The 23386-nt window shown below is 42.8% G+C and overlaps 1 long non-coding RNA gene and 1 pseudogene across 1 annotated transcript; one reads left to right on the forward strand and one right to left on the reverse strand.

Moving 5' to 3' along the window:
• Nucleotides 1-224: 224 nt before the first annotated feature.
• On the reverse strand, nt 225-4600 carry LOC129043407 (uncharacterized). Its single transcript, XR_008504457.1, has 3 exons — nt 4565-4600; nt 2806-3007; nt 225-538 (listed from the first exon to the last, which is right to left on the reverse strand). It is a non-coding gene; the product is annotated as an uncharacterized LOC129043407 (long non-coding RNA).
• An 8836-nt stretch (nt 4601-13436) lies between these two features.
• Nucleotides 13437-17422, forward strand: LOC129044223 (large ribosomal subunit protein uL23-like; annotated as a pseudogene).
• Nucleotides 17423-23386: the final 5964 nt, after the last annotated feature.

Consider the following 23386-nt stretch of genomic DNA (forward strand, 5'->3'; position numbering starts at 1 on the left):
TAGAAGCATGAAATACTACAAATTAGAAACAAATTCCCTGCTATACACAAATTGTAAAAGTAAACCAAGAAGAACGAGAATATATGCGTACTCATACAGCAAGTAAATAGATTAGACTAATGAAAACTCTTCATCAGTCTATCCCAGGCTCACATAGCTTCACTAGTGAATTCTGTGAAACACTTAATGAATAACCAATCCTTCACAAACACTTGCAAAGCAGAGAAGCAGGAAAACATCAATTCATTTTTGAGGCCAGTATTACCCAGATAACAAATCAGATAAAAGCATCACAAGAAAATAAATGTGCAGACTATTATCCCTCATGAATGAAGACAGAAATCTCCAAAAACTCTAGCAAACTGGATGAAACAACACATAAAAATGTTAGACAAGCCCGGCATGGCGGTGCACACCTGTAGTCTCAGCTACTTAGGAGGCTGAGGTGGCAGGATCACTTGAGCCCAGGAGTTTGAGGTTACAGTGAGCTGTGACTGTGCCACTCCACCCCAACCTGGGTGACAGAGTGAGGCCTCATCTCTAATAAAAATTAAAGAAAATTAGAAAAAAAGTTAGACAATATAACCAAGCGGAATTATCTTATCAATACAAATTTAAAAATCAATCAGTGTAATACACCATATTAATAGAATAAAGGAAAAGACTATGATGATTTCAATGGATGTCTGACAATGTCTGACACTCATTCCTGACAAATCTTCCTGAAATCTAGCAATAGAAATAACTTCCCGAACATCCTAAAGGACATCCATGAAAATTGAATAAATTCCACAAAGGTATATTGAAAGGCATATTGATACTTCCAACTCTATGGTTTTAAAAATTAACAATGAAATGAGAACTAATAACAGTAATCTATCCATCTGGAAAACATTAAATACCTTTCTAACAATATTTCTTTTGTATGTGATGAAGGTAAAAATCCAGATTTAATAAGAGGAGTGCTTTTGAGAGGACTGAAATTTGGTGTTCCTAATTCTTCTGACTTATTAGCAATTAGAATCTAATTATCAATAATGCCAAGAAGACAGGAGTACTCTCCAAAGACATTAAAATGTATAACATGAAGATTTATAGTTAGGCATAACATGTAACACAAAGATTCATTGCTTGGCGTAACAGCATTTCATATTTGAATCATTTAATAATATTGTCATCATTGCGTATTCTCCTGGAAATAACACACAATACAGACTTCAAAAAATCAGAGCTTTTGCTGGGGATATATGCTCCTTCCAAAGGCGATTGATTGTGTGCAATATTCTGAGAATTAATTCCTCCAAAGGTAAAGTGTGGCTATCTGGGCTTCTGGGAATATTCCGAAAATCCACATATTCTAAGAATCTTTTCCACTACAAACCACCATAAATGCTGGACAACAGAATATGTGCTCAACTGCGCAAATTATACTTTGGGGCTTTTGTACAGTTTTTGCACAGAAATATTTAAGTGAATATAAATTAATTGAAATGTTTTCCAGGTGGATATTGAGGGAGAAACAGAAAAATCCAAGATAATCCCCTGTGGAAGAAAATTCTCCAACCCAAAACTCAACCGAACTCAAAGCGCTGAAGAGTGCATCAATTAAGACCTGTCAAATATAATCACATGATCTAATAGTTTTAAATATGCAAAATAAAGAGCACCAAAGTCAATGTCATTCAGAAATAGCAACAACAAAACCAGAGCACCCTGATGCAATTAGGCCTCAAGGAATTCCAAAGTAGTGTATTAGGTATAGAAAATATATATGTAATTAGAAATGTTTACAGAAATTAGAGAGATGTGTTTTTAAAAAAGATTTGGCCTCTAAAACAGTTAACAATTCCAGTAAAGAAGAAAACAGAAATTCAATGTTTGATATACATACATAAAAATAAATTTTAGGAAAATGAAAGATCTGTGTGACGACAGAATCCAAATTATATAAAATGTAGAAATCTCAATATTTGTTTTTACACATTTTAAGGAAAAAACAACCCTGAAAGCATAAAATGCAGAAAATTATGTTAATAAGTCTTGAGTTTTCAAGTCCCTCTCACTGACTTTGGCACTTAGAGAACAGCCAGCACAGGCTCAGGATCCCCTAACGGGCATTTCTGCCAAGGAGACCATCCTCATGAAAATGGAGCAGAAAGCTATGTGCACAAGATGGATGGATGCTCCTCTCCCAGAGACCAGAAGGTGCAGGTGTAGAGGGAGTGGGCCAGGGAGGGGCTGTGAGCACCAACCCGGGAGGGGTGGCTAGACCTCCATTGGACCCTCCTGTCCGCAGGGGCCTCAGAGGGTTCCAGCAGAGGCGAGTCGTAGGTTCCCTGTCCCATGGCTGGCCCCTGAGACTTGCTTCACCTGCCAGCTCTTTCCACAAAGACATCAAGATGGCAAACCCAACCCAGCCCCCTCACAGAGAAAGGGGATTAATGTCAGGGCCCACGCCCATCCTGGCCTTTTCAGTAACTGTTTAAGTAGTGAATAGGTTAGGCCAGAATGTGCTGCTGTGGCCCCTGGGATCACATCCCTGGAGGGAATTTGCCTGGGGTTGTGAACTGAAGGGTGAGGCTGGATAGCCCACTTGGGGTTCAGTTAGCTGAGACTTAGTTTTCAGCTCAGTTCCCTCTGCCACTCCTGGGGGACTTGGGCTTGTCTAGAACAGGCATTGAGGATGGCATACAGCAGAGATGCTGAGCTGTCAGGTGGGTGCCAAAGGGTGAGCATGAGGCATCCCGAGGGTTGGAGCCATCAGAAGGCCCTCAGGTCAGCTCAGAGCCAGCCCAACCTCTGTACCTGGAGCTGCAGGGTGGGCGCTGTGTAGTGGGCTGGTCAGAGTGGACTTAGAAGCCAGTCAGGGAGGGGCTTTCATTGCCCATTTTCCTGCGGTGTAAATCAAGTCCCCAAGGCCACAAGCCAGGTGGGGCAGAAACACTGGGCTGAGGCATCGCCTTCTCTCCTCTTGGCTCACATAGGCCCCTGACTTTCCTGGGCTTGCCTGAAAGTGAGAGAAGATCCCTCTTCTTGTGAGGGTGGACACAGAAGTCACCAGTCACGTGTGGTGAGGGGGGCTCAGGCACCCCCAGAGTCTTTGCAGGGCAGCACCCACTACTTGCTGGCTGGACCGGGAGGCCAGGCTGGGACATTGTGGGAACTGAGGTCGCCAGTCCCCGCTATACCTCGAATCTATCCCCACCCTGCAACATTGGGCCAGCTCAGGCTCTGCCACCAGCTCCCCACATCGTCGTCCCTCAGAGCCCTAGGGTTGGTTCCCCCTACCTAGTGTCTCTGGCGCCTGCTCCTCACTCTCAGGCCTGACAAGCACCCAACCCCCACACCTGTGTCTTCCTGAAGGCGTGGGTGTTGGGACCCCTGGCACAGAACTCACAGCTTAGCTACATGTGTGTCCCAGACTTGCTTAATCAATGGAGCAGTGAACCCGCAGCTTCTGGGGTGCAGTCTCCTGCATTTCATGGGTCAGGCAGACAGGCTGCTTCCCCTTCACCCTCAGGTGTGCGCACACACAGTCATCTCCACCTGCAATCCAGTCCCAGCTGAAGCCGCACGCTGTGCAACAGAGGCCTGTGCACGACCTCGCTGTGCACACAGCAGGGGCTGCCTTCCGTCCCTCCCTCTCCCCTAAGGCCCCTGCCTCCCAGCCCCACGACCCACAGGAGGAGCCAGTCCCCTAGCTCAGGGAGCCAGGGTGGGTGCGGCCTGGGGACTGGGCGTGGCAAGCTGGCCTATAGGGTCGTCCCTAGCACCTGCCAGAGCGCGTACGAGGGAGCCGAGGCTGCAGCGCCAGGTGGGCAGCGAGCTCCCCGGAGACCCACGCAGCGGGTCAGGCGCCAGCGGCCTCCAGGTCTGGGCGCGGGCCGGGCCACCACGGCGCGGCTTCCCGCTCTGGAGAGTTTATGGCTTCTGTCCTGGGACGGCTCCGCAGCCGCCAGGGAGGGACTGGAGGGACCGCGGCGGGGACAGGCTGCTGCGCCAGACGGCCCTGGACCGCCGCTTCCGCCCCTAAGCCGCCCTCCCAGCCCAGGTGACCCGTCGCCCTACCCGGGGAGCATCGCCCTCCTCCGCCGGGGCCCGAGCCCGGCGTGGGGGTTGCAGGCCGGCGCCACAGCCTGAGGACACCGCGACCTCTGCCCCGGGGAGCGCGCCGAATGCCGGGTGGGGCTGCTGTTGCGGGCCGTGGAGCCGCAGCCCCGCTGGAGGGCAGGGTCCGGCTGGGCGTCGGGGCCCTGGCAGAGACCGCGGCGAGGGCAGGAGCAGGTGCACCGGCCGCTGCACAGGCGCCGCCAGGCTCCCGGACATCGCGGGCGCGCCCCCTGGTGGCGGCCGGCTCCGGAGCCGCGGGAGGGCGGTGCCCAGTTCCCAGCCAGGCGGCAGCGCGAAGCTCCTTCCCCGCGTGGGGGAGTGGGCGTGGCCCAGCAGCCCGAGTGGCTCGCTAGTGAAAAAGCTGGGGTTGGAGCTGCCACGGAGGGAGGTGTGGGGGCCTGGGGGGCTCTGCCTGGACCTTCTGGGTGTCCTCCTGCGACCTCAGGTTCCTCACCTGTCCCAGAGGACTGATGGGCTGCTATGGCAGGGTTGTTCGGAGGATTAAACCAGATAGTCCCAGTAAAGCCCCATTAGCTCCCCTGGCCTCTGGATTTTTTTTTAATATTATTTTTCTGGCTTTCTTAGGAAACTTTGCGGAATGTGTCCAGGTGTTGAAGCGGGAAGGCTGGACCCCCTCCCTTGGCGTCGCTGTTCCTTCCAGACGCCCCCTCTTCTTAGGCTCTTTTGAAGCGTACACCTGGCAACATGTGCTCTACCCAAGAGGGCTTCACAGATCTTCCTATGGGTCTAAAACCGGAACGCTTTGTTCCCTGACCCCTGCCCTCATGTCACCCCAAACCCAAGACTTTTGGTGGAGCGGGCTTCAGACTCGAGTGTCAGTTTAATGCTTGTTCCCTAAGGTCTGCCCAGCGCTCTTATGACGGGGTTAGGGTTAGGGGTTAGGATTAGTGTTAGGGTTAGGGTCAGGGTCACGGTTAGGGTTAGGGTCAGGGTCAGGGGTTAGGGTCAGGGGTCAGGGGTTAGAGTTAGGGTTAGGGGTTAGGGTTTGGGGTTAGGAGTTAGGGTTAGGAGTTAAGGTTAGGGGTTAGGGTTGGGGTTAGGGTTAGAATAGGGTCAGGGTCGGGGTCGGGGTTGGTGTCGGGTTCGGGGTCAGGGGTCGGGGTTAGGTTTAGGGTTAGGGTTGGGTTAGGGTTAGGGTTAGGGTAATGTAAATAATTTCACATTATTACTACTAATAAATTATTATTTATATTACACTATTACATAATGTAAAGGCTATTAAAACATGTTTGTCTTCAAAGAATGGCCTTGGTTTCTGTTTGCAGTGTCTCCTCATGGAAAGGTAGTGCGTTCCTGCTAAATCATGGACAAAACGGGCCTCCAGGAGCTACAGGCTGCAGCAGCAGCTTCTCTTCTACGTCCTTCACTGCCTGATACTGTTGTTGACTTTGAAAGCTTCTTTCGGTCTAGTTTTATCAACAGAGCTAGTATTTCATGAGGATCTACTACATACCAGGTTCCAGAAAGCTAAATGCCTTTTGTTTGTTATTATTCACTAAATACAAATTACAACTCTCTTCTCATTACTCATACAACAAAATTTAGCTGAGGGAGATTGAGTGACTTTCCCAGGGTCACACAGCTACTAAGAGCAGAGTCATATTTAGATTCATGTGGGAATACTGAACGCAGAAACGAACCAGCGGAAACATCCTACGTTCCAAAAGCCTACTCAAGCCATTTGTTCTTATTTTAAGGAAAATCTTTAGGCTAATTTTAAATTCCAAATACCTATGAATGGCAGAGATCTACAGATTTGATTCTGATGTAAGAAATGATGCTCACCTGCTGGTTACTGCTACCACCCCACAACCCTGAGCATACTGGACAAATGTCTAAGCCTCATGGTTAGTGGGGACAATGCTGGTGGAGTCTGAAGTTGTCATGCAGTGACTCACTCAAGCTTAGGCAGATTTGGTGATATATGACACAGAGATGCAAAGAAATGCTGTAGCTGATACACACAGGATGGCTCTGGGAGATGCAGAAGGAGCACATCACCCAAAATAGAGCCAGACAGACATCTTTAAGGAAGGAGCAAAGGGGCTGCATCTTAAAGAATGAAGAAGGGTTTTGTCATGAGAGATGGGGCAGGAAGTTCTTGAGAGGCAGAGGGAGAGCATGAGAATGTTGGGAAGGGAGGAGAGATTCTTATACTTCTGGGAAGCTGACAATCCATCAGCATGTCCAGAAGGAAAATAAGGTGGAGGAGCAGAAATAGATGAGGCTGGATATAGAAGCAGGGCTGAAGCTGTGTCGATTGTGGTAAAGAGATGTGATTCTATCCAGAAGGCAATAGGTAGCATTCTAAACAGAGATCTTTTAAAACACGAGTCAGCAAATATTTTCTGTAAAGGGCTAAATGTTACATATTTTAAGTTTTCCAAACCATATGTTCTCTCTCTCAACGACTCAGCTCTTCCATTATACCATGAAAGTAGCCAGAGATATTATATAACACATGTATTGGCTGTGTCCCAATACAACTTTACTTACAAACGCAGACTGTGTCAGACATGGTCCATGCATAGTAGTTTGCCACACCCTGTTTTAGAAAGCTCAGGTTTATGATGTGATGGAGAATGCCTACAAGAGCTCTTGTTTTAAATGGTAGAGTGAACATACACTGGAATTCTATCCTGCTTGACCCAAGCTCTTGATAGTGAAAGGTAGAAAAGATAGATAGTAAATAGATAGATAGATGATAGGCAGGTAGATAGATAGATGATAGATAAAGAAAATACGTAGCTGTTCCAGAAAGCAGAAATGGATAACTTCATGAACCAAAAGCAGAGTAATATACTTTAGAAAGGAAGCAGGCTGCAAAACCCACAGTGGCAAAGCAAATTGAATTTCCAACTGCCTCTTGTAGCCCCTTCCTGCAAGTAGTCATAGCCCAGGGTGTTCGACTTCTTCCTCTGTTTTTTGTTTGTTTGTTGTTTGCTTTTCTGTGGGGTTTTTGTTGTTGTTGTTGGTTTTTGTTTTTGTTTTTTTAAATTCCCTTTCCCTGCTTTTTTGTCACAGCAGCCTTTGTCACTTCAAACACCGCAAGTGTTCTTTAAAAAAAAATTATATCAACCTTTCAATTAAAATGCAACATGTCTGAAACTTGGTATCTGGAGAGGTGAGATGGACAAAGGAGCCCTTGTTACTGCACGTTTTCATTCTCCAAACTTCACCTTGCACACAGTAACAGACAATGCACAAAGCCACTTCCTCATGGACTGAAATTCTGAAATCCTTTTATGCCTGGCCTTTCCATCCTTCAACTTCCCCTCTCCCACGCTGTGAATGATTGTACTGGACATTTTTGTTTTAATCTCAGTGGCAGGGGAACACAGGTAGCTCTAATATAGCTGTGACCCAGATGCTTCTGTTTCTAGCATGTTTTTATTTTGCAGCAAACATTTACATCCATGATTTTTCACTGTCTTTTGAAAATAATTAGGCAATATCTCATCTGAGGTAGGATGTTTCTAGTGGTTGTGTTCTGAGGGAGAAAAACTAATCTGTTCTCTTTCCACAGCATTCTAGGAACAGTAAGAGGACTTTGTGCAAGAATAATTTGTTTCCACACTACAGAGTGGGTAATAAGCAGATTAGTAAAAACAATTCTGCTTCACTTCAATAACAGCCTCCTCCAACTCATTTTTTCTCAACAAACTTATTTTTCCAGCAGAAGAATCCCAGACTTCTTAGAGAACCCAGTGACTTTTTGCACCTTAAATCTGTGAAATCCTCATGTTTTCTTCTGCCATATCCATAGTTCAAACAAAGATGAGGCAAAGCTAGACACATTCCTGAAGGAACCCAAGAAATTCCTTTCCTTCTCTCTCTGGAATGAAACGAATTCTCTAGACTGCCAGTTCTAACCTTCAAAAACCAAACCTGTTTGTGAGATCTCCTTCAAATACTACCGTAGACCCCAGTGTTTATTCATTAATTTTTTTAAATATTTGTTTTATTTGGAATCAAAGTATTTGTAATTTTAGTATTTGTATTAATATAAGGGAGAAATGTTTAAATCTGTCTATGCCATATGTGCCTCTGGCTTATTGCTCAATTAATTGTAGCCTCAGGCTAAACTTTGGTTTCTGTCTTTAATTTTTGTGAGAAGAAATATAACTGATCTCAAAACATCTGCTTTTATTGTAGGGACTTGTGCTGCCATCTCCATTCCTCACTCTTTTCTTGCAATCTGGGTGGAGGTTCTTTAATATGAACACTTCAACCACCTTCACTCTCCCGTGTCCACTATCAGCACATTCAAACTTATCCAGCCAAGGCTGTCATCTTAGGCCAGGGATTTTTTAGGAATCTATTTTGCTGTGATGTGGCTGGCACCCCTTTGACTCACAGTATCACCCCAGGGTTCTTTTCATTTTAGAAGCCCAAGAGGGCAGAAAAAGAAGTAGGTGAGCAATTAAACACTCTGAGTCAGGAGCATCTCCCCTTGTGTTAAGCAATGTTGTAGAACATCGTATTTAGTAAGCTCTTTGCAGATGAGCCACGTGGCTGCTGAGCACACGTGGCTGCTGAGCACACATGCCTGCTTGCTGCTGTGAGCTCAGACACCATCATCATTAGTCTTTTCCACCTCTGGAGGGAATTGTAAGGGCCACTTAATAACCTGTAAATCATAGAGAGTTAAAGGTGCTTCCCCAAAACACTGATGACAGAATGAAAGGTGAAGAGTGTTAGCCACAGGTCAAAAGTGCAGGAAAGTCTCTCAGTGTGGGTTGTTGAAGAAATGCAGGTCTTTTTCTTTTGGAAGTCTCCCTAGAATGGGGTCAAGGGCCCTGCCCATTCTAGGATGAAAAATTGGGATATTAGACACCCTCAGATATTTATCCCAAGCTTTCATTTTGGGCTTTTAATTAGTTTGTTCATCCATCACAGTCTCAAATGCTAAGCAAGGCATTTGAATCTCTCCACAGTCCAAATCAGCACCGTCCTTTAAAGTTGAGTTTCTTATTATTCTCACTGGATATACCTTATTTATCCCACACCCACCCCAATAACATATCGTGCCCACTGTTATCTTTGAGAAAACACTTGAATTTTACTCAGCCTGGAGCGCTCTTCACATGTCTTGTCCAGATCCAGTTCGGACTCATTCTTCAGCCGTGCATCAGTCAATGGGGGTTAGGTTAAATTGTGGTGACAAACAACCTCTAAATTTCAGTGGCTCAAAAATCTTATTCCTCATTTATTTACATCTCATCACTGGTCAGGTGAGAGGTAGCTGTGTGCTGTGTCATCCTAACACAGGAATCCATACGGAAGGAGGGACCATCAATAAGGTCCCCATTGCTATAGAAAAGAGAAAAAAGCATGCAGAATAGAACTCTGTTTCTTGGAGATTTCTCCTGAAAAAGTCACATGTTATTTCTTCTCACCTCCATTGGCAAAAAAAAAAAAAAAAAAAAAAAGTCATGTGGCCATGGGAAAATTTAAGTAGGTGGGATGGAACAGTCAGAATGCATTCATAAGAAATGAACTAAAAATATTTAGAGAACAGCACCAATGACTATCATGAATGCCAACATACATCCCTAACAACCCAGTGCTGTTACCCTCCACACTTTTTATGTCTTTCAAAGTATTAGAACTTCATATCTGAAGCCATACCACTCAGAGGGAATGCAAAATACATAATGACATCTCCTTTAGGATGTCCTTAGAGAATTCAAGGGAAAGAAGTTAAATAATTTAAAAGTGCTTTTGGGTACAGCTATTTAGCACTAGATGGTAAGATTAGACATAGATTGTAAAGATAATAATAGGGTTAGGGATAGGATTAGGATCTGGGTCAGAGTCAGGGCTGGAAGTATGGTTAGAGGTGGGGTCATGGTCAGGGTCAAGATCAAAGCCAGGGTCAAAGTAAGGGTCAGAATTAGGGACCAGGGTAGGGATCAGGGTTTAGGTTCAGGGTCAAAGTCTTGGGACAGGGTTAGGGTTAGGATTAGAACCAGAGCTTTGTTCTCCTCAGGACCCACCCGAGGGTGGGTCACCATGGCTTTGGAGCACCTGGTAGCATGTCCACAGTGAAGACCAGAGTTTCATTGTCCTTCAGACTGATCTGGGGAGACGTGGCTGCAGGCCATTGAGGAAGGTGAGGCAAAAGCTTCCTGTCTGCTCCCCATGTGCTGAGGAGGGAGCTCTGCCATGGGCTTTACTTTCACACATTATATTCCACAAGTCTTCTTTTACAAAAGCATCCCTTCCTTGAGGCTTCAGCTGCTCATCGCTGCTCATCATCATAACGTGCCATAACATACGGTAAGATTGAGGTTTGTTTCTGGGGAGAGATCTTGGAATAGAGAAAGGAGAAATGCTTACAGCCACCATCAGGACAGTTGGAATGAAAGCTGGGGATAGGCAGAGGCTGGAGGAAACGTGCACCCACAGTAAACACTTTTATTCATGTTTTAATTACTCATTTTTCTTACAGTGTTAAATTAGTAAAAATAGTATTGAAAAATTAAAAAGTAGGCATATTAAAACTTGCAACACTATTTAAGCTTAGATATATTATTTGTACCTCATCAACATTTTTTATTTTGTTGAGAATGTCTAAGGTTAATTGGCAGCATATTTCTAATAGTAGATAGAATAATGTCTGTTTTATAAACATTGACATCCTACATTACACGTGTGAACCTGAAAATCTGAGACAGCTCTCAGATTTTTTAGAAAGTTTATTTTGCCCATCTTGAGGATGTGCACCCGTGATGCATCCTCAGGAGGTCCTGACAACATGGGCCCAAGGTGGTCGGGGCACAGCTTGGTTTTATACACTTTAGGGAGACATGAGACATCAATCAATATGTGTAAGATGTACATTGGTTCAGTCCAGAAAGGTAAGAAGGCCAGACAGGGGGCTTCCAGGTCATAGCTAGGTAAGAGACAAATGGTTTCATTCTTTTGCATTGCTGATTACCGTCTCCAAATAAGGCAATCAGATATGCATTTATCTCGGTGAGCAGATGGGTGTCTTTGGATAGAATGGGAGGCAGATTTGCCCTAAGCAGTTCCCAGCTTGACTTTTTCCCTTCAGCTTAGGGATTTTGGGTCCCCAAGATTTGTTTTCCCTTCATAAGGTGTTCCTATGAAAATTAATTATTCATTGTGTATTTTATTACACAAATAAGGCACAGATTTTTAAAAAATCATCAACTTCATGGCTACCTATATAGACATAATTATATAGAAGCTCAACTAAATTGCAAACATTCCAGATTTTGGGTTTCCAATAATTCTTTGTGATTCTTTAAAAGGTAAAGTATTTTTTTCCATAAAACATAGCAACATTTAAAATCACCCGTAGAATGCCCTGCCATTTTTGTTTTTCTAGTTTCCTCATTTTCTGCAAAGCCTCGCTGACGAAATGGACTTTCCTTTTATACTCTTCTGTTTTAGAAAGCATTGTGGTAAAACATTGAATCATGATGGTCATAAGTTCTGTTCACATTTTTTCTTTCTTTGAATATTTTTTCCCAGTGGCCAATATTTGATTCTGTTGTATTATGGCTAAAAGGTAGGCATGGCAACAAAATAAAGGCAAGAAGTCTTTGGAATAAGTGATCCCATCACAATCAATCAGTTTGCCATTGGAACATATTTTTACAAAGTCACTCTTTTGAAAATATTTAGCTATGAATTGAAACAGAGTCTGTAAGGTTAATATTTTTCCTGGTCTAAGGTGAACAGCATTTTAGGTTGTGTCCATGAACCCAGGACACAACCACAGCACAAGAAACAAATACGATAATTAAATTTACACATATGTGTTACTACTGTAACAGAAAATGTGTAAAGAACATTTGTTTTGATTTATATATCAGTCTGCACTGTTTAATTTTTTGTGTCATAAATGCTGTTATTTAAAAAAACAGGACTAGTTAACAGTGTCAATTACTAGTCATTCATGGTATAAATAATTAAACAAGGAAGTGTTAAAAAAACAGTGTTTTAAATAAAGTTTTATTTTACATCTTTTTTTTACTTACACAGAAATTGTCAAAAAAAAAAAAAAAAAGCAGAGATTTCCCACGTGGCCGCAACCTAGTTTCCTCTCTTATTAACATCTTCTATCAGTGTGTCTCACATGGCTTATTAATATCTTACATAATTTGTCACAGTAAATGAACCAATACTGATAGACTATTATTAACTAAAGTTCATATTTCATTTGGATTCCCTTAGTTCTTCCTCTGACCCAGGATCCCATCCAGGATCCCACATGACAGGTAGTCATCACGTGGGCTCTTCCTGCCTGTGACAGTGTGTCAGGCTTTCCATCTCATGATGACCTTGATAGTACTGAGGAGGATTGGTCAGGCATTTTGTAGAATGTCCCCCATTGTCACTTCATGTTCTCAAGGTGAACTGTCCGCTTTGATGTTCACTTGGATCATTTGGCAGAGCTACTGTTTGTCAGATTTCTTCACTGTGAAGTTATTTTTCCTCCTTGTCCATACTGCATGTGTTCTTTTGGAGCAAGTCACTATGCAGAGCCCACACTTACGGAGTGAGGAGTTGGCTCCACCTTCTTGATGGCTGAGTGTCTACATCAATTATTTGGAATACTTTTGCAAAGGAGATTTCTATGCAACTCCATTTGCTTATTCACCTATGTATACATATACAGACACCTAGATAATTACTTTAAGCTTTAGTTATTATTCGACACTACAGCATTATGTTGCACAATTCATTCCTGTGTTGGCCGTTGGTAGCTGTTTTTATTGGCTCTTATTTTTCTTTGATATATTTTAATTTTTTTTAGTACTTACTTACTTTCTGATACTTCAAGGTTATCCTGGCTCCTATATTTACTGTCCCAGTTCTAGTATCAGACATTTCTTCAAAGAGCCTGATGTCTTTCAGAATGGTAGGAAAACTTACATCTGGCTGCTGAATTAGCACATTGTATCTTGTCCCTCATTAGCAATGCTAGGAAGTATATGTATGTATCTAACCTGCCTACACACACCTAATTATAAAGTTTTCTATGTAGAACTGTGTGTCTATATTAAACTAAACATAAGTTTACATTGATGTCTCCACCTCTGATCTACTATCACATGAATCATCCTAGACTTCTTGCTTTGCTAATTTGTAACCTCCCACTTCAACACTGAGAAACCTGGTTCCTACCATCTGCGACTTATGTAAGTCATTGTTTTATTCCAGATACAGATACTGTGGTTTTACAATTGTTCACAATTGCTTCTGTTGGAAAGGACTTTATAAAATGGAATCCAGTGATGAAGTATAGTTCATTTTCCTTCAGCCTACAGATTCTATTCATTTTCAAAGTGACTTAGGTCAACACCATTTTCTCTGCACCTTCAGTGAGTTTTTACCTACATTTGTGTCTTGGTCTATTTTGTGCTTCTGTAACAGAATACCTGAGGCTGGGTAATTTATAAGTAAAAAAGGTTCATTTGGCTCACAGTACTGGTGGCTGGAATGTCTGAGATTGGGCAGTTGCATCTGGTGGGGCCTCAGTCTTTTTCACCTCATGGTGGAAAGTGGAAGGGGAGCAAGGGGTGCACCAGAGATCACATAGCAAAAGTGAAAGCAAGAGGGAAGCCAAGGAAGCCAGACTCTTTTTAACTACTTACTGCTGCAGGAATTAATCCATTCCTGTGAGAGCAGAACTCACTCACCCCCATGGGAGTACATTAATCTATTCATGAGGGATCCATCACCATGATGCAAACACCTTCCACTAGGCCCCACCGCCCCACACTGACACAGTGGGGGTCAAATTTCAACATGAGTTTTTGCGGGGACAAACCACATCCAAACCATAGTAATTTGTAGCATAGTTAAATTCTTTTTCACATGATGTATTCTGTCCTGGGATACTCCACACCCTGAGTAATTTTATTTAATTTGAATAGAGTTTGATTTACCCATTTGGCCATAAAATTCTGTGTATTTTGACAAATGCATTGTGGCAGGTATCCCACTATTAAAGTATCATATGGAATGCTTCAAACCCCCACCCCATGGAGCCAATGGCTTCCCATCTGTGTAGTTTGCCTTCTCCAGTGTCTCATTAAATGAGGTCACACTGTGTGTATCCTCCTCAGACTGTCTTCTTCCACTTAGCAATGTGCATGCAAGATTCACTCATGTCTTTGTGTGAGTTGATAGCTTGTTCCTTTCTATGGCTAAATAGTACTCCATTGCATGAATGTACCACAATTTGGTTATGCATTATGGGGAGTAAAACCTTCCTCTTCTGACTTTGTTCCAGGGTTGAAGACCTTCAAATTAACTGACAATAGATATATTAGTAGGAGAGACAATACTTGGCTTCTTATTCCACAAGTATCATTGTAGGACAAAATTCATCAGATGGCAGGATCCAGTTTACAAAGAGGTAAAAATAGCCCAAAAACAAGAAACAAGACTAGAATCTGATAATCCACAATAGCTATAGTTTTCCTTTGAAAAAAATTTTTTTTGAGACAGGCTGTTGCCCAGGCTGGGGTGCAAAGGTGCAATCTCAGCTCACTGCAACCTCTACCTCCTGGGTGCAAGTGATCCTCCCTCCTCAGCTTCCTGATTAGCTGGGACTACAGGCACATGCCATCATGCCCATCTCATTTTTGTATTTTTGGTAGAGATGGGGTTTCACCATGTTGACCGCTGGCCTTGAACTCCTGGCCTCCCAAAGTGCTGCAATTATAGGCACGTGCCACCATGCCCTGCTAAGTTATAGTTTTCCATTGAAACGTAAAATTTCTCTCTGTAATAACCATCATTTTTTATCATAATCAAAGTAAGACTATTCTTGTTTTAAAAATAAGTGTAGTTTTGTCAGATTTTGCTTGATTATTTATGTAAGTGCAGCAAGAACAGGAGATGACCACATAGGTGCTTTCAAGTTCCTTTGCTGGAAGTTTTCATACAGAATCTTAGATTTGACTTTCAAAAGCCTTATTCAGGCTAAAAGCCAAGCTAAGAACATACTATCAAATTTCAGCTGCAGTCCTTATAGCTTTGTGTGAATTCCTCTCTTCCTGAAGCCCCCAAAATATCCCTAAATTCCTGGGATTATGTCCTGTTATAAGGTTCTTATTGGACTTTTGATAACAACTATATCATCATGAAAATAAGAGTATTCAGTAAGAATTTCAAAATTCTGGAGAAATCAGGCAGAGAAAAAAAGATAAATGCGTCATTTCTGTTTACAAAAGTATAATCTACTAAATTGTTGTAAGTTACAGTTAGATTAAGAGAAAGAGATTTCTTAAATCCAGAAACTAGAACATTAAAGAACCAAAAATGCTCCAAAAAGCTATAAAATTATAATCAATTTTCAACAGTTCATTCAGTGCCATGTAATCAATTCCAGTCTTGTTGGATCTTGGGTTAGCAGTGTCATGAACCCATCAATTTCCCAACCAGACTTCTGGAGACCTTCACTGAGTCAAGTGTATGGTCTTAAAGTTATTTAAGCAATGTCATCAGAACCCTATAACCAGAGTACCTGTCATAGTCTTCTCCGTGAGTCTCAGAGGGAGTCCTGTGTTGGAGATGAACATTCTGACCTGTAGCTGATTGCAGGAGTTTTCAGGAAAGCATCAGAGGGAAGTAATATCTAAATGACAAAGAGTATGAAATGGCTGTGATGAAAGATCTGAAGAGAGTTCATTCTACCACAACTGACAAGGATATTCAATTTTTTCTGTGGCATACAACATTTATTTATTTATTTAGAGACAGAGTCTTGCTCTGTCGCCCAGGCTGGAGTGCAGTGGCACGATCTCGGCTCACTGCAAGCTCTGTCTCCCGGGTTCATGCCATTCTCCTGCCTCAGCCTCCTGAGTAGCTGGGACTACAGACGCCGCCACCACGCCCAGGTAATTTTTTGTATTTTTAATAGAGACGGGGATTCACTGGGTTAGCCAGGATGGTCTGGATCTCCTGACCTTGTGATCCACCCGCCTCAGCCTCCCAAAGTGCTGGGATTACAGGCGTGAGCCACTGCGCCCGGCACAACATTTAAAATAATAATTGGAATTATGACTCATTACTCTATACTGGCACATAGCATGGATAAGGAGGACATTGACAAATTTCCAGGAATTTTATATAATTTCTGAAAACATAAAATTTTACCCACACAACTATAACACAGGGAAGGTTAGGTATCTCTTTTTATTTGTATCTTATGTATCATTTTCCTTATAAAAAATACAACCTACTTTACTTGCAAAACATGCCCCATTTTTCTTGCATGCTTTGCATAGAGTTGTTTCTAGTTATTCTATTATTTCTAGTAGTTTTATTTACATGTATTGATTATAATTTTAATCTTAGTAATCTTTTATTTTCCAGAGAAAACTAGGAAGTAGACAGTTATAAACTGACATACATTAGGTTAGAAAATGTATGAATATACCATCTCCCAATATCTAGAGGGATGTGTTTCCTCATAACACAATTCCTCAGTGTGGCAGAAAAAAACATGTTTATTAATGGGCCAAAATATCTTTAGTCTCTCTGTAAAAATAGGAAGCCAAAAGTATATAAACTTGAATTATTTATGTTCAGTAATTAATGTTTTAGTATTGTATCTTATTTATAAATTGGCTAGATAGTTAATGCAAATCTTTTACTTAGCCTAACTTTAAGGTTAAAAATTACCAAAAGTACTTTGGAAACTACTATTAGGCAGATTTACTGTGAACAAATTATTTTTGAAATAGTGTTTTTCGCGTTTCACAAGATGGCACCGAAAGCGAAGGAAGCTTCTGCTCCTCCTAAAGCCGAAGCCAAAGCTAAGGCTCTAAAGGCCAAGAAGGCAGTGTTGAAAGGTGTCCACAGCCACACGCAAAAAAGAAGATCCACATGTCACTCACATTCAGGCAGCCCAAGACACTGTGACTCCAGAGGCAGCCCAAATATCCTCGGAAGAGCACCCCCAGGAGAACAAGCTTGACCACTATGCTATCATCAAGTTTCCGCTGACTGCTGAGTCGGCCATCAAGAAGAGAGAAGAAAACAACACACTTGTGTTCATTGTGGATGTTAAAGCCAACAAGCACCAGATCAAACAGGCTGTGAAGAAGCTCTATGACAGTGATATGGCCAAGGTCACCACCCTGATTTGTCCTGATAAAGAGAAGAAGGCATATGTTCGACTGGCTCCTGATTATGATGCTTTGGATGTTGCAACAAAATTGAGATCATCTAAACTGAGTCCAGCTGGCTAACTCTAAATATATGTGTATCTTTTCACTATAAAAAAATGCTTTTCATAAGAATGACAACTTAATTAGAATCAAATCTATAAGCTTTAAGATTTTATGTTTCTAGTAAGTATAATATTAGCTTATTTGACTAGAACTCAAGCAGAATGGGAATTTATGCTTGTTTTATATTCAATAGTGATAACTTTGAAGACATAGTTGTTTTATTACACCAAAAATATTATATTAATCTTATTTAACTAAGTTTTATCCAAATCGTGTTAACTTAAAAAACATTTGATCAGTTCCTATATTGCTAGGAGCTTGGTGAATATTTATTTGTAAATGCTTATTTTTTTCCAAGCCAAGTTAGAATAGACCACTTTTAGAGGATTTTATAAATGAATTTTGCAATGCTATCCGGAGTTAAGAAAATATCACATATACATAACATACATTAATAGATATACAAACACAAATAGAGATTTCATAGCTTTCATCCTGAAATTTCAGCCATGAATCAGGCATAAATATTCTGATGGTTAATTTTAGACCTCTACTTGATTGGATTAAGAGGCACACATAGCTGGTAAAACACAATTTCTGGGCATATCTGTGAAGGTGTTTCTGGAAGACACTGAGATAACCATGACCCAATGTGGATGGGCACTGATATGGTTTGGCTGTGTCCACACCCAGATCTCATCTTGAATTGTAGTTCCTATAATCCCTACATGTCGTGGGAGGGACCCAGTGGGAGGTTATTGAATCATAGTGGTGGTTACTGCCATGCTGTTTCATGATAGTGAATGAGTTCTCATGATCTGATGGTTTTATAAGGGGCTTTTCCCCTTTGGCTCAGCACTTCTCCTTGTTGCTGCCATGTGAAGAAAGACTGCTTTGCTTCCCCTTCTGCCATGATTGTGAGGCCCCTGCAGCAATGTGGAACTGTCAGCCCATTAAACCTCTTTGTTCTTTATCAATTGCTCAGACTCAGGTATTTCTTCATAGCTCTATAAAAATGGATGAATACAGGCACCATCCAATTGGTTGAGAGCCCAGATAGAACAACAAGGAAGAGGAAAGGTGAATTATCTCCTTCTGAAACGGAAACATCCTTCTGCTCCTGCCCTTGACATCAGAACTTCAGGGTCTCAGACCTTTGGCCTCAGAATCAGAGTTACACCATTGGCTTCCCTGATTCTGAGTCCTTTGTATCTGGAGTGAGCTATGCTACCAGCTTTCCTGGTTCTCCAACTTGGAGACAGGCTATTGTGGAACTTCTCAGCCTCCATAATTACGTGAACCAATTCCCCTAATGAATCTTCTCTCATCTGTCTATCTACATATATCCTATTGATTCTGCCTTTCTGGAGAACCCTGACTAATGTGATAACAATAATACAAAATTCACTAGTTTACATTGAAGACTTGGTTTTTGTCTTTGCCCCATTTTATATTTGTATTATAACTGTGTATCTGGAAAATGGAACAATTTTTTTTCTTCTTCATATGAGGGCTAAAGCTTTTTTCTCACCAATATTTTTGGAGATTTTTAAGATTTTCTTTTGTTTTGACATACAATCTTATGGAGGCTGAGAAATAAATTTTTTTTTCTATTTTATTTTTCAGCCCCAGGTGTTTGCTTTTGCAGATTCTTGAGCACATTGAGAGCCTCCAAGGCATGGAGCAGGGTTCCTAAAGTTTCAGTGATTATAGGGAGTTGAGAGACTCAAGTGGGAAAGGAAAAGTCTAAAAGGAGGCAATTTGGAGATAAAAATTTTCTCAAAGGAGCCATTAAAGTTCTAAATAATTCTTAGTAGAGTCATGCAAACAGGAAAGGAAGTAGGATTAGTTCCATATTGGTGGAACAGAGTCAGCAGAGGTTTGAGAAGGGAGAATTTAGTCAACTGAGAAGTTCCCATGAAAGGATCAAGAACAAGATGACAGAGACGCCTTGAAACAAAAAGCCAGGAATAACTTCCAACCCAAGACGAGAACAGAGAGGCCTCAAAACCAAAGCTAGGATAAGAAACTTGTAGCCCAAGAGTTACCTTCCAGACAAAGAAGCCTGAGATTCCAACCCAGCTTCAGAGAGTACTCACTCAAAATGTTACTGAAACTGTAGGCTTTTTAATGACTTAGCCATGCATACAAAAGGCATTCCCTAAGGTGGCACAGAAGGTGGAGCCCCCATATCCAAAGATAGCCAAGGAGAAAGAAAGACCCCTGTTGCCAGAGCCAGTGGGCAAAGGCAACAGAAAAGGAGAGAAGGGTCCTAATGGGATGAGATCCTTTCAGATTTAGGCTTATATAAACTCCTGAGAACTGGCAGGTTGACAGCCATAAATGGGGTACCAACATTTCTACTGATTGGATTACAAGTTCTCAGGCATCCAAAATGATTAACAAAATGACAATTTCTAGGGCTTCTGTGGGAGAGTATGGAAAGGTCTTTTTGAACCTTTTAACGCTGTCAACGGAAGAATGATGAGGTTCATACATTTGGAAAGGAGACATTTCTTCATTTTTATGTTTATTTTTATTTTTTTTGAGACAGAGTTTCCCTCTTGCTGCCCAGGCTGGAGTGCAATGGTGTGATGTTGGTTCACTGCAACCTCCACCTCCTGGGTTCAAGCGATTTTCCTGCCTCAGCCTCCTGATTAGCTGGGATTACAGATGCCCACCACCACACATGGCTAATTTTTTTTGTATTTTTAGTAGAGACAGGGTTTCATCATGTTGGCCAGGCTGGTCTGAAACTTCTGACCTCAGGTGATCCACCCGCCTTGGCCTCCCAAAGTGCTGGGTTTACAGGCATGAGCCACCACACCCAATGAGAGATTTATTTCTTATAAAGGGTTGCAGCCTGCAGGGTTGTCCTTCTGACAGGCTGGGAAGCATAGCCTCCAGTCAGAAGCCAGAAACAGATGCTTCAAGGAGGAGGGAAAGGAAACAGTAATTTATGCTGAGTGGAATGGCCAAATACATTTATTTAATAAGCTCTAGGAGGAGTCATGAATATTTATGGAAGGAGAAATGCATGCATGTGCAATTGAGTTTCTTGCTTTTTCATGGGTCCCATGTACAAAAAATGGCAGTGTTAGCATGATCCCAGGGTGGAGTTTTCAGCCATCTGACATTAAAAGGTGAAGCAGAGGACACGAAAACTCGCTCTGTGCATCCTCTATACGCTGGCCAGAACCTCTCCGTCATGGGTGGTCTCTTATCAGGCAAGAAAGGAGAGGTTGATATCAGTGGTGGAGCCTTTGAAGGGGCTGGTTTCTGTTAAAACCTTAGGGAAGAAAGCCTCATCATGGTTAGCAAAGGAGGGGGTATAACGATGTGTATCTGACCCCCATCTTCCCATCCTAGCAAAGCTGAGAACTCAGTGTTGAAAGTTACTCTGGGGTCCCCTCAACCAAGAGTGGGTCTATTCAGTCAGGTGGGAGCTTAGGATTTCATTTTCATTTATCAATGCTAATGGGAAAGAGTATGCTGTCTCCATGGCAGCTGATTTGCAAGAAACTCCTTGGATGGGGTTAATGGCAGTTGTATTTTTCTGGGAGCTCTGCTTTAATTGGATAAAGTAAGTTCTGGTAAGATTTCTTCCTTTATCTTCAGTATCTCAAGCGTTTTCATTTAAGTAATCTTTATAACAACTTTTGATGTCTGAGTGGATTCCCACACAGTCATCTATTGTAAGACTTTCTGATTCCTTTTTTTTCCTTTGGTCATTATGAATAGGGCTTCTGTAAATAATTGCATGGTAGCTTTTGTTTGGAAATAACATCAAAGTAGTTGTCAAAATACTTACGAATGTGATTTTTGGATTGTAAGGTGAAAAGAGTTCTTTTTTTCCTCCAGCAATTTGTCATTTTTTAAAGAGTTTAGCAGTTCTAAGAGATATAGAGCAGCTGTGCTATCTCATTGTGGTGTTCAGTTCTCTAGTATGTTGAGCATCTTTTTGTATGTTTACTTGCCATCTGTAGATCTTCTTTGGTGAGGTGTCTGTTCAGATCTGTGTGCATTTTTAATTGGGCTGTTTAACTTATTGTTTAGTTTTAACAATTTTTTCTATATTTTGAATACAAATTCTCAGATCTGTATTTTGCAAATATTTTCTTCAATATGTGGCTTGTCTTTTTGTTCTCTTAACAAGGTCTCTTCCAGAGTATAAACTTTAAATATTAAGAAATCCACATTGTCATTTCTTCTGTGTATATCAACCTTTTGTGTCATTTGTTAAAATTCATTACCAAACCCAAAGGCACATAGCTTTTCTTCTATAGATTCTTCTAGAAATGGTATAGTTTTGCATTTTTAGTGTAAGGATGGTTTTGAGTGATTATTTGTGTAAGTTGTAAAGTTTTCATCTACATGCATATCATTTCTTATGGTTTCCAATTAATTGTTCCCTCACTATATTTGGGAAAGACAGAGGACAGTGGGCTCTGTTAGAGTAGATAGATAGCTATACATGAACAGGAGGGGGAGCTCCTGGAAAAGGGAAAGTCTGGGAAGGCTCACCTGGAGGGACCACCAAAAATTCACATATTAGTAGCATCTCTAGTGCTGGGGTGGATGGGCACTTGTCAATTGTGGGTAGGAGGGAGAAGAGGTACCTATGGAGAAACACCATAGAACTCGTCTTAAGATGCCCCAATCATCATTCACTCTGCAATAAAAATGTCAGAATATTGCTAGCTACATGCTGATAAGAAGGACAAAGGGGACATTCTTAAGAGAAATCTGGCACTGTAAGTACAGATCAGGGCAGAGAAGGACATTCAAAAGAGGCAGGCGCAGTAGGTACAAACGTGACCGCTGTCAGCCCGCCTGGGATGGCGGGAAGGAGGTTGGTGCAAGAGTGGATTCGGATTGATCACCACACATGTACCTCAACCAACAGTGAGGAGGTCCCACAAGCCTAAGTAGGGCAAGTCAGGGACCTAAGGCAGTAGCAGGAAAACCAGACAAAGAAAACAGGCGGAGACTTGAGACAGAGGCAGGAATGTGAAGTCCAAAATAAAATTCACTGCACAGGACTCAGGCTGTTTTCATGCACGATCAGCCCACTCCTCCCTATTTTTCTACAATAAGCTCTTTACACTGTATTTGTTTTCAATGAAGTTATCTGCCATCTTTGTACTGCCTCTTGGTGAAAATCTTTCTTCCAAGTTAAACAAGAACTGGGACATCAGCTCTCCCCAGTAATAGCTCCGTTTCAGTTTGAATTTACAGAAGTGATGGGGCTTAATAATTGGCGCTCCGACTTTAAGTGGTGCAGGAGGCGGCCAGTAGGGGACGCCAGCCGTCATACCGGGAGCAAGAGGGCCCTGCCTAGTCCCCATCTTCCTGCAAGTGGCGTGCTGCCACGACACTGCCAGCAAGAGGGCCCGGCAGTCCCCAGGTGCCAGCAGGGGGTGTAGGACGACTACACTGTGAGCAAGAGGGCCTTGCAGTGCCCTGGTTGCCAGCAGGGGGCGTGCTGCCACTACACTGTGAGCAAGAGGATCCTGTAGTGCCCCCAGCGGGCAGAAGAGGGCGTGCCCCAACTACACTGCAAGGAAGAGGGCCCGGCAGTGTCCCCAACTGCCAGCCGGGGAGCCAGCCGCCATCACACTTGGAGCAAGAGGGCCCGGCAGTGTCCCCAGCTGCCAGCAGGCGGGCGTGCTGCCACTACACTTTGAGCAAGAGGGCCCTGCAATGTCTCTAGCTGCCAGCAGTGGGCGTGCCGCCACGATACTGCGAGCAAGAGAGCCCTGCAGTGCTCCGACGCCAGCAGGGGGCGCTGGCCAGCACTGTAAGCTAGAGGGCCCTGCACTTGCCTTAGTCGCCAGCAGGGGGCGCACTGGCACAACACCATGGGCAAGAGGGTCCTGTAGTGCCCGGCTGCAAGCAGGGGGCGCCCGATCCCAGCTTTTCGGATTAGTGAGGTTCCATCCCTCTCTGCGCCGCGCCCCCAGGAACGTGCGTCTTTGCGCCTGCACCGCGTCAGCCCCGCCCTCCCTACCCCGCGGCGTGCGACAGTGTGC

This window comes from Pongo pygmaeus, chromosome 13 (assembly GCF_028885625.2).
Source record: "Pongo pygmaeus isolate AG05252 chromosome 13, NHGRI_mPonPyg2-v2.0_pri, whole genome shotgun sequence".
Lineage (NCBI taxonomy): Eukaryota > Metazoa > Chordata > Mammalia > Primates > Hominidae > Pongo > Pongo pygmaeus.